We start from the raw sequence: 12,951 nt of genomic DNA, 5'->3' as shown, positions 1-12,951 counted from the left end.
AGTTATGAATTGAACGTCGTCAATACTATTTAAAACGTTCGACTTCCTTTGAAAAGTTTGTCGTTTACTTAGCAGAATAACTTAAAAATGAGAACCCATGATCCCATTTTTTCTTCTCATATCTTTATGTTATTAGGTCCATTCTAGTCACTCCCAAAACCAATAGACAAATCTGTTTGTAGTTTATTTTGGTACCGTCCCAGGTAAAAAAGGTGACATAACAAAACATCATGAGTGCTTATATGATCATTTCCGAAATATTGTATATTTTTGTTGTACCTATATTTCCCAACGATAAACATTGATAAATATAATAAAAATGTCAATTCAGGAATGAACCTTCTTAGTGAGAAATGTAGAATAGAATTGGTGAAGGAGATAAAGAATGAAACGCAGGCATTAGCCAAATATTTACTGACAACAACCCATGAAACTGACGATATTTTGCTCAGACAGCAGAAAGAGTTAAATTCTGTGACAATATTATTAACGGAAAAAATTAATGCCATCGCAAACGTAGGTAGTATATGCGTTATTATGAAAATATTTTCAGTTTATGATTCATGAAGCGTAAATTGATCCAAAGTTTGTTATTTCGAATAACTCGGTCAAAAATAGAATCTTTTGTGCTAACTGCGGAGTGGTTGAAGAGCACGGTGGAGCATGCTCAATATACTCTTCTGCGAAGTAAATTCTGTCCTTCTACCAAAGCCCTACCTCGCGGAAATGTATATTGGGTATGCTCATGATCTTACCACAAATGAGTCGATTAAAAAACAATATTTTAATAGCAGTATTACACGTTACATTTTTACTCTTTATTTATCCTATACTGTTATGACTTATATGCAATACACTATCATAGCTTTTTCATTTATGACTATAATCCTAATACTTTTGCTGTTACTTAAATCACAGCCCCTTGCAGGTCCGGGTGTCAAAAGAATAGGCCTGCAGCAGCGCTAACCTTGTCGTAAAAGGCGACTAAAAAGTGCTCAGAACCCTGGCCGGGGGCTAGAGCGCTCTGCCCACAGAGCAACTGGGTTGTGTGCCCCAGGTGGTGGAATGGGGAACCCTGGCGTGTTACAGGCTATAATACGGAAAACCTGACCGCAAACCATAGTGGTGCAAAGTGTTGGAAAAGATGCCACGTTCCTCGCACGTTCACAAACCCTACTGTGGTATTCTACCGGAGTAGGAACCATAGTGCTCCACCAAAGGAGGCTAAATTGCCCGATCCTACCCACCTCTACCTATTTCCAGTGGCAACCAAAATCGGACGACCCCATTATTCTTGTGTCCGATCCCATTTTTTATTTTATCATCATTTCATGTTTATTTCATCATCATTTCATGTTCATTTTATCATCCACTTCATGTTCATCGCCTGAATATAGCTGAAATATTGCTGCTCGGGCGTTAAACCCCAACAAACAAACAAACACAACTTAAATCATAATATGCAAACAACCGTTTAAATAAGGGAATTACTTCAAGTATGTCCGCGATTAGCAGCAGGAGTATAATATATGCTTTACGAATGCAGTACGTGCTCGTGGTAGATGACCATATATAAACAAAATATCCATAAGGGCAATATTCAACATCACAATGCCAACTTACCAATTTGTGACTGGAGTTATTCAAAAATACATCGTTAGCAATATTACATTCAATGATGTAGAGCGTTTCATTCATATGATTTACATTTTCAACTATTGTAATTGAATATTTCATTGAAGTCATTATTCAAAATACACTATGTCATCAAGAATAATAATTTGTATCTAACGCTATTATGCAAATGATAAATTTATAATAAAGAAATATATAACAACAAAAGATTAAGGTTATTAATGATAACAATATAACACCGTTTATATCAAAATATACGCAAACGCTATTTCTATAAATCCTTTATATACACTTTGCACAACTCATTCCACTGGGCTACGAACGTACAAAGAGTTTGATGTCGGTATCATATGTTTACTGTACTCTCTATCGCATAAGTAACGACTTTGATATCCGATTATTCCTTTTTGGAAGTTATGAGCAAACAGTTTTATAGATCTCATAGATGTTTCCTGTTTCACCTTTGATCTGCACTGCCGCAGATGCCTAGCAAAGGACAAGAAAGACAATCGCGTAAACAAGTCTCACAAAACAAAATTTTTAAACGGTACAAACAGATAAACAAATAGGTCAAACACCACCATTTACCATACATACATCGCAACATAAAAGGATTCTCTAATATACTGAAACATCAGATACCATTTAAAGAAAAGATAATTCCCTCCAAATTTTTCCAAATGAACTTAATATTTATTGATATGATAAAAGGAATGGGGAATTCCCAATGAGGAATAAGGATGGGGACATAAGGGACTGGTGGAATGCTATATGGTATAAGAGGGAAGTTTATACCATGAAAGAGCTGTAAGATAATGTTACCTCTGAATTCCAGCACCATTTCGGTAGAGATTTCCACTATTTTGACGGAACTCGCCGTATACGAACGTTACTCAACGAAATTCGCCCTAACAGAAAGTTATGCGATAGACCGTGACGGACGGGAGAAATTATTTATAATTAGTGCAGACGAAAATCGTGGAACCATTCATATCTATTTCACAGTTCATATCTGTATTAGAGATCAACAATATTAAAACAATATTTTGAATCTTACATTTTGTGCAGTACTTCTGATAAGAAGATAAATGCGACAGCAGGGGCGGTTCCAGTGATAAAAAAGGAGGGTAGACGAAAACAAAATGCGGGATACAAGGCTATTAATGCATGAAGTTAGCATTTTTTGTAAAATAAAAAAGAAGGTTTCCAAACCCTGGATCCCCTTCAGGCTACACCGCTGCAATAGTAAATGTAAAATGCATATTTTAAGTCACACTTACTAATATTGCAACCAAAATATTGTTTGAATGCATTCAGGCTTGAGTGCGTTTTATATACATGTATATATAGGTTTTTAAACTTAAAAAGTTTTGCATAAGTGTCATATTTTGAAAGATGTTATGTAGTTACTTGGTTATGTTAAAGTATGGAATAAAGCACATTTTATGAAGCACGGGATATTTTGACCCTTTCTATGATCATGTGCAGAATTTAATTGACTAAGTGACTTGTTATGTCACTTCCAAAACGCATCCTGACAAATTCTTGATCTCCCTAAAAATCAAATGAATGTTCAATGACATTTTCAAAGTAAAAAATATTCTATGTTTTGTTATTTGATTTGACGACACGTTTTGTTGCACTATTTTCTCTTCAGAATTTCGTTTCATTTAGATTACTTTTTCTTTAAATATTACACGTACAAGTTTGTTAGTTTAAATATCCAACTGCCTACATTACATGTTACTCCGAAATTCATTCAAAATTTTTGTTTTCAAACCTCGATTTCTCTGAATGCTTAGTGTCCGCATACGAGAAACTAAATCAAAAATGCGCTTAATTTTAGCACGTTATCTCCCTTTGAATACTAGTACCTAAGTTTAAAATTACATTAATTAAGTTATGAGTATTATATCTGAATATACATATCCATACATATATTGAGTCTAAACACACAGCGTGTGAGGCAATGCATTCAGGCGCTGATAAAAGGACAGGCATGCCGGGCGAACGGCCCTATTTCCGAAAAATGATTCTTGAAAATCTTGATATTTCACGAATATTATATCAAAATTTATTTTGCAACGCTTCTTTCTCCATTAAACCATAATCTGAAATCCTTGATCCGCCCTCATATCAGTAATTTTCTGAAAATGGTTTAACTAAAGGGTGTTCATGGAAGTTACATACAAAAAACTAACAACAACAATAAAGAATTATGCAGCGAAGTAGGACTCTTTCGTTTTGTTGATTTATTCTTGTTCGTTGTTGGTCAAGTAGTTCACGTTCATCACAACTGAAGATTGCAGTTTTTGTTCCTTTCTCAATGCTACTGTTATTTAAAAGGATTCCGGTGACTATTAGATATTTATTTTGAATAAAAATAACACTATACAGGTGCAGTTCATATATACTTTTCGTCCGAAATGCAACGACTTAAGTTATTTTTCCTGACACCAACGAAGAAATGACAGGAATAAAACATAATTTTCGGTAATGTATCCTGACAAATTCTTGAGAATTTGTCTGAACACGAACTTTATGATATTCAGCCTAATAAAACACATATTGATTGCAGTTTGTATAGATACAATAGATCACCATACCAAGACTTTATCTCGGGCGATATTCTTCCTTTGCGGTATGATTCAGTATCAAATTAGTCATTGCTGTGTCTACTCTATATTGGTATACATATCTACAAAACTTCTTGAAAAGCCTCTGAGCGAGAATGACTGTTACATACTTCAATTTATGAACAGATCACAATAAACGAGTCATAACCTAAATGTCGAGGTCATAAGTTTACATAAGCGATAGTCAATTTTTTTTTATCTTTATTGGGATAAGCGATAGCCAATAGTTAATTAAACATTTGTAACAACAGAAATTGAAATTCAATACATCTATGTATGGTGCCGCACATTGCCTTTATAATGTTTAAATGATGTGCAGCTTTTGCAAATATTTTGCAAAGAAATAACAATTCATATTTTAAAAATTCTAGACACAAGAAGTTATTTTTTTTTATTCTGGTTGTATAATTAAATGTAAGAAATATTAAAAAAAAATCTATAGGAAAAATAAATAAAGCTAAGAAATAAAGGGCGACAAATAACATTTTTAAGTTTCCTTTCCTTCTATAATCCCAGCGATACGTACATCTTCGTTACCGAACGAACGGTACGTATGATATCATTATTTCTACTGTAATTGTAGTCATTCCACATAACGAAACAGACGATTCCTATCGGTACGTCCGTTCGGTCGTCAATTTATTGGAAATCTCTAATGAGCGTGCGTCTGACGGACGTGATATTTCATTTTATCTCCCGTATAAAAACATATCTGTTTGGTTTATCAGGTTGTCTTGTTTTTTCTTATACTAAACTTGACATTAGTGACTTTGCATATTATAATTAAATAGGAAAGATTGCCAACACTGCAATTTCATTGTTTGTCTCTTCAAGAATTGATGGAATACCGTCTGTTTATTTTCTCTGAAATTCAAATATCTATATATATATATATATATAAATATATTGCATGTGAGAACGGACATTTTGATATAGTTCGTAAGTTGATAGAGAAGAATGCTGATGTTAACTGTTGTACTGTAGATATGCAATCTTCATTGTACGCTGCATGTAGACACAGACATTTTAACATAGTGTGTACATTATTGGAGGCAAATGCTGACATTAACCAAACAATTTCCAATGGGTTTTCATCTTTGGCAATAGCCTAAAGAAGCAACGCAAAATAGCTAAAATTCTATTAAAAAACAATGCCTCCACAAATACTAAGATTTTTGTTAAAGAAACTGCATTAATATCAGCTGTATGTATAAATTGTTACGATATTGTCGAATTACTTTTATCGCAAGGGTCTAATGTGAATGCTAACACATACGAAGAAGGTAAGGTGAGGGAAGGTTTGCTCGAGCATCCAACAAGAACTTTCAGAGAGGAGAAACAAATATGGTACAATGAAATCCTTCCAGAAGTTTCCCCGTCAGTTCAATCTTTATTGAAATTGAACCCAGTTGATACTTTTTATTCGTTGTGTTGCGGATCTTCAGCTCTTCATATTGCATGCTTTATGGGGTTCAAAAGAATTGTTGAACTCCTTATAAATTATAAGGCTGACGTCAACTCCTCCAAGGTAGATGGCACGACACAATTGTTTTATGCATGTGAATTCGGACATCTAGATATAGTCCGAATACTTCTTGAAAACAATAGGACCTAACATTACATAATACTAACGGGTACACTCCATTAGATATAGCAAAGTTAAACTGTCATTCAGAAATCGTTTCCCTGATTGTAAACTCTCTCGGGCAAAGGTTATGTAAGCCATAACAATCAATTGTCGCCCGTCGTCGTCGGCATCGTCGTTAAAATGTTTTTTTCAAACATCTTCTCCTCTGGAGCTACAGGACAAAATTCAATGAAAATAAGTGATATTGTCTTGAGGATTCTACACAAAATGACTTAAAATTGAACATTAATCAGTAGTTTTTTGCAATGGTTAAATGTATCCTATTTGTAACCATTTAGAAGTGTTTTGCCTGATGAGATGTATCTGCTGTCAACGTTTTGAAGAAACCTAATGTGTTGCCCTTTTTGGACATTTTGTTATGTTTAATGTTATTAATTTCAAAAATCTTCTTCTCATGAACTACTGGACTGACACCAATGGAAGTTCATATGATTGTTGTAGGAAGCCTGAAAAAAAATGACCGTTATGATTTTTTATCCGTGAAAAACATGATCGTAGTTACTAAAATAGAACATTTCTTATCAAGCCAGGTTAGCGGTTCATTAAGAGCCTAAAGTTTCACTCTAATTGAAAAAAAAAATAAAAACTTTTAAATGTATCATGTGCGATATGTTTATGTTTATAATAAAAAATCCTTTTAATTTATATTTTTAGACTTTTTTAAACAAAAAAAAAGGATTTTTTTCAGATGTCTTATTATAACTTTGGACCACAAATCTCCATTTGCTACCTAAATATCTCATTTATAAGAATTATAACGTACAACAACTCTCGTATTGTAAAAGAACATGCCCATTATCGGAATGGTTGTATCATGCGCTCATGACGCAGCTGTTGATTTGTTTTCTACTTTTCCGCTACAATGTTTCGTGAAAAAGCGCATTAATTTGGACTGAAATACATTATGTTTTTAACGGCTCATATGAAATTACTTTTGATTGAAGATAAATAATCTTTATGCTTAATTTACGTCTATTGTAAGACATGCATTTGATCTTGCTCAGTTAGTTTCCAACGAGTTTCTAAAATAACATCGTTTTTACACGTATGTATATATATAACACTGCATAGATTCCAGTATAATAACATCTAGAAAAAAACGTGCTCACGTCAAGATCCGTTTTCTTAATGTAGTTCGTTAATATATGAGGGAAATATCATAGTAGTAATACTTTTGTAATAAAGTTTTCTTTATTACAAATCAAGCTCTAAGAATATTAGCAGGTAGTCACAACAAAGTATGTTGCTCAAATTACATTTTTGATGATATCGCAATGTATCTTATCATTTGGTTTTATTTTGTTTTTGTTTTTTTTTTGTCATGTTTTGTTTCTTTTTTTTTGTTTTCTGTCATCCTGTGATATTTTGTTGCAATATATTAATACAAATCATGTTACAATAATTATCCCAGATCTATATACTTAACGGCAATGTTCGAAAGTACATTTATTGTTAATCTTTTTAATGGTATTTCTAAAATTAATGAACTTAGTATACATATATTTCAGTGACAGTGCAAACTTTGAAAATGTGTTAGGTTGTAAGTTCTTATTTAATTCGTGTTCACATTGTTTAAGGATAGTGAACATTTAAGATCAAGGTTCAGTGTGATATCTAAGTTGAAAACCTGCCATGTTATGTACGTTGTGCACGATGCAACTCTGGGATTCACATGCTTATTCGAATCTTTAGTTTACATGTAGTACTTGACATGATTCTATAAACTTAGGCATACAGAATATGTTTGTTTGGTTACTTTATATTACCTGACTATTTCGTAATATACTAGACATGGTTTGTAATAAATTTTGCACTGTTTATTTCTATTTTCATTACTTTTTATAGTATAAAATGTTTGTTTTTATTTATTGTTTTCGCAGTGTTTATTTTTACTTTGAATTTTATTGTGAAGCAACGATAATCAGTGTATATTTCTGATCAAGTTGCGTAGTAGTATGATTTTATTATTTGACAACCTTAAGTCGAAGTTTCTCACCTTTATTTGGTTTTATTTTTCAATCTGTATTAATCAAACGTGCGAGCAATAAATATTTCCGTGAGAATAGGACATGTCAATATTTGTAGCAATTACAATTTATTAGATTTTATTGTTTGAGCATTAATTGCATTTCATGTACAATGACAAAACACAGCAATGAATAAGTTTTTCCGACGCAGTCGTTATAGTTTTGCTTATTACCCTTTGACCTTAAAGACGCTCATCTATGGAAACTCAAGTTTCAATACTGTCTCCCGATTGGCTTTTGAAGAAATGATATCGAAATTTGTGTGTCATAAAAATTATAAGTAAAAAGAAATGTATTTAAAAATTCTATTTAAATGAGGCTTTTTGGGTAAAAGTTTGTATCATCTCTGTGAATACAAAACTAATTTTATTAGACAATTCTTCGACTGTGTTTGTCGTTTATAAGGCTGTATATTAATGAGGATCAAATCTCATTTCTTCTTATATGCATGCTTTCTTTTTTTTTGTCATTTAATTAATGCATAGTTTTTCTTTTAATATTGACATGTTGTGATTTTTACGAAAAGAAGAAGAAAATATTTAAGTGAAATCGAAAAAGTATATGTTTGTGGATGAAACTAAATTGTAACATGTTTTAAGAATACAAAAGTACAAATCATATATAATTGAATATATTATACATTTAGGCTTGCAGCTTTAATCATATTAGCGGCATCTAATATCTAATGATTCATTTAAACAGCGAAATAGATTTAATAATATCAACTAAAGAATCAAACTCGAAAGTAATTAACAACGAAAAGCAAACATGGACTGTTGGGAAACACAAACGAGCATACATTTTACGAACAATTAAGTATTATCCATGAGCCGGGATGAATTACCTGATCCCTCCGCACACCTGAACGAAATTAAGGAACTACAAACGATTTGAATGTAATTTGATATATGCTATTAGCAATTTAACTTGTCGCGAAAGAATATTCACATTTGTTCAGTATAAGCCTATGTTTGTACCCAATGGAGTATTAAATATTTTTATCGTCCAAAATGTAGAAAGTAAACATATATACGTATCATCATGTGGCCTAGAGTTTCAACTTCCTTATGGTATCAAGTTGCAGCCAAACAGTCAATTCCATTACTTAATTGTTTGAATTGTTATATTTTTAAATGTCAACACCACTATAATATTTATGCTTTAATTAAAATGTCTTTTATGGTATTTTCATTGAGTTGCATCAAAATTGAAACTTTTGGGGGTGTTTTTAATAAAACAAAATGAAAATATTAATCATGTTAATACCATAAAAGCCATTGTCATAAATATGTGATATGATATGTTCGGTTTTTAGTGTTTTTGCGTGTTTAGCTTTATTTACTGTTGAGCATTTTGTTTATTAATACATGTTAAAAAAATGCAACGACCAATTTTAATCTAAGCAAAAAGTTGTTCACTATTTAAAACAAAAACCTGAAGTATGAATTTCCTACCTTTATTACTTGTCTTAATTAACATGCAAGTAATTAATATTTGACAGATAATAGTGTACATCAGAATATATATCAATTAACATTATTATTTTACATCATATTTTATTTTTCTTAATTGCGTTGCGTGTACAATGACAAAATGCAGAAATGTACAATTTATTCAGTAATATTATGATGATGAAACCATCTAGCTTGTTATAAAAAGAATTAAAACACTTTTGTTTTACTTTTCAATAATTTTGACGCCAAATGTCTTTAGATTGATTTTAAAACATTTTGCTGGCAACTGTTGACAATTGACAAACTTTCGCAATATTTCTCGTGTATTTGGTACATAATATTGTAGATTATATTTCATTTCTTCTCTATTTGGTTTTGTCATTTAATACAATGTTTTCTTTTTTAATCTTGATATATCGGGAGTTTGGTGACAAGAAGAAAGAAAAGTTAAAGTAAAATCTCGATAAACTATATGTTATTCAATTATAACATGTTTCAAAAATTGATACCTTTCATTATAACATTGACATGTAATAGTATGATTATTGAAAAGAAATTAATTGCATCTTATCTTATATTATAGTTTTACTAGTTCATTTTTTTCTATTCATTGAAGCAAGAATTAAATTTAATGACTCCAACTAAAGAATCAAACTCGAAAGTATTCAAAAACAAGACACAACCAGGGAAATGATGGGAAACACAAATATACATACATTTTACGAACAAATAAGACTTACCAGCAATGGGCTGGGATGATCTACCGTGAAATCCCCAACTGCTAATTTTTGTACTCCACGGAGGCAAAAATGCCTATATCTTTTTACTCAATATTGTTAAATTCGAAGTCTTTCTTGGATACACGAAAGGTAGAAAGTAAAAATATATAAGTACCATCATGTTAAAATTAAAGTAATATAAATATTTTTGGTATATAACCAAGAACAGACGAAAATTTAAGTTGATATTTTGTTCTGAATTTTGTTGGGTTATTATCACATATGCATGTATTAATAATATCATAGATTACAGTTCCAAATTTGTTGAACATCATCATCAGGTGAAAAAATCAGTAAGTGTAGCATACACAACGACGCCATCTTTTTACATTTAAATCTAGAAACATTTTCGTAATGACAGGATTTGTCATGTGCTTAATGAGCGATATCTTTCTGGTCAACACACAGACAGCTGTAACAAACAATCACAGTCATAATGATGTCACCACACAGACAGCTGTAACAAACAATCACAGTCATAATGATGTCAACACACAGACAGCTGTAACAAACAATCACAGTCATAATGATGTCAACACACAGACAGCTGTAACAAACAATCACAGTCATAATGATGTCAACACACAGACAATTGTAACAAACAATCACAGTCATAATGATGTCAACACACAGACAGCTGTGACAAACAATCACAGGCATAATTGGTCACCACACAGACAACTGTAACAAACAATCACAGTCATAATTGGTCACCACACAGACAGCTGTAACAAACAATCACAGTCATAATGATGTCAGCACACAAACAGCTGTAACAAACTATCACAGTCATAATTGGTCAACACACAGACAGCTGTAACAAACAATCACAGTCATAATTGGTCAACACACAGACAGCTGTAACAAACAATCACAGTCATAATTGGTCACCACACAGACAGCTGTAACAAACAATCACAGTCATAATTGGTCACCACACAGACAGCTGTAACAAACAATCACAGCCATAATTGGTCACCACACAGACAGCTGTAACAAACAATCACAGTCATAATGATGTCAACACACAGACAGCTGTAACAAACAATCACAGTCATAATAATGTTTAAAGTTTCAAATTTTTGCTCTGTGGTAACTACAAACAAAACTTACTTCTCACAAAACAAATTAAACCGTGTTTGTATATAAAAATGGTGTTATATAATCGTTGGTCATGTCATTTAGGAGTGTTGTTAATAACAAGGGACGAACATTTTAAGTACTATACCTTAGGAGTCATACGTATGCTATATAATCATTACAAAACGTTTCTCACTGTTTAGAATTTGTATATGTATTAAAAGTAGGTTTTGCCCTGACTTTCCGGAAGCACATGCCTAGTTAAGTATTGTCATTGACTACCCCAACGTTTACAAAAAAATAATACATTAAAATCATGATAAAATAGAGAATTGTTTATCATGCTTGTTTAAAATTTATTTCGATGTGGGCCTAAAGATATGAAAAAACATTTTAAACAACACATCAATAACAAGGAGAGAAACGTTTTGTAAATCGTTGGTTATTTCAAATATCATTTCAGTGTAATGAATTCAAAGAGTAAACAAGGGAACCAAAGTTTTAGTAGTAATCAAAAGAATTTAATCCAGGGACAAAGAGCAGACATGGGAAACAGACATACACAACAAAGAACACAAAGCAACTAAAATAATACATACAAAGTAAAAAAAGCAAATGAGGTACTCGGACTTCACTAAAAACTGGAGCATGGACCATTGGCATCGGTAGGTTAAGCGTCGTCTGCTTTTCTAGAAACAACCGCCGAGTTGCTCATCAAAGCCATATAATTCCTGCTTAAAATTTTACTAAAGCATAGAAACTATACACAACAATGAGTTTAGTTGCCAAAAGTGAAGCTTTGTCGTAGCACAAAGTGTATTACATAATATAAGATTATATCAACTAGCTGAAATCAAATGTATAAATTAAAATATCCTAGACCGCTTCCTTTTGGCTGTTTATTTGAGTAGTTCAAATAAGAGATTCCCCCCCCCCCAAACAGTTCAATTGTCGGAAACTTGGCGTGAAAAACGTTTAGTAAAATGACATTGTTTATTTATATACCTATACAAAATAATAAGCAAATTTACCAAAAGAACTTGTAAAGCAATAATTGCTTATCTAAGTATATTGTAATAAACACTATTTCAAAGGAAAGAAAATATGCTGAGATTCTTTAAAGTTTCAATAAAATGCATCGATGTTTCATGAGATTAAATATCAAATGAGAGATAAATAACCCTCTGAATGATTTATAGAACTTTTATTGATATCAGTCTTGTGCATATGGTTTGATTTAAAGAGCTATAATACTGTAAAACCCTATGAACCAGGACATGTAAAGCAGTTGGGAGATTGATTTGGACTTTTTTGCTAAAACGTTAACGTTTTTGAACAGCTACGCCTACACCGTGACTTCACCTGGATATTGAATCTTGGATGTAGTACATTCAGGCATGTCTAAGTAATTATGCCTACGGTTATGAAATTTTAATTGACATTCATTTAAACTCAATCCAGATATGAAATCTTGGTCGAAGTGCATCTATACACATGTACGTAATTCCCCCTGACTCAGTTCGGATATGGATTGTAGTGCATTCACGCTCATGTACTTAAATCCCCAGACTCCATTGGAAAATGGTATCTTGGTTTCAATACACTTAAGAACTTGCAATGAATCCCCTGATTTTATCAAAATACGGAATCATTTTTCACATGTCTTGGTTGTAGTAAAAACAATTGTATTTA

Source organism: Perna viridis, chromosome 9 (genome assembly GCF_037379345.1).
Source record: "Perna viridis isolate PV_CMFRI_1.1 ecotype Kerala chromosome 9, ASM3737934v1, whole genome shotgun sequence".
In the NCBI taxonomy this organism is placed as follows: Eukaryota; Metazoa; Mollusca; class Bivalvia; order Mytilida; family Mytilidae; genus Perna; species Perna viridis.
This window is presented reverse-complemented; position numbering follows the sequence as displayed.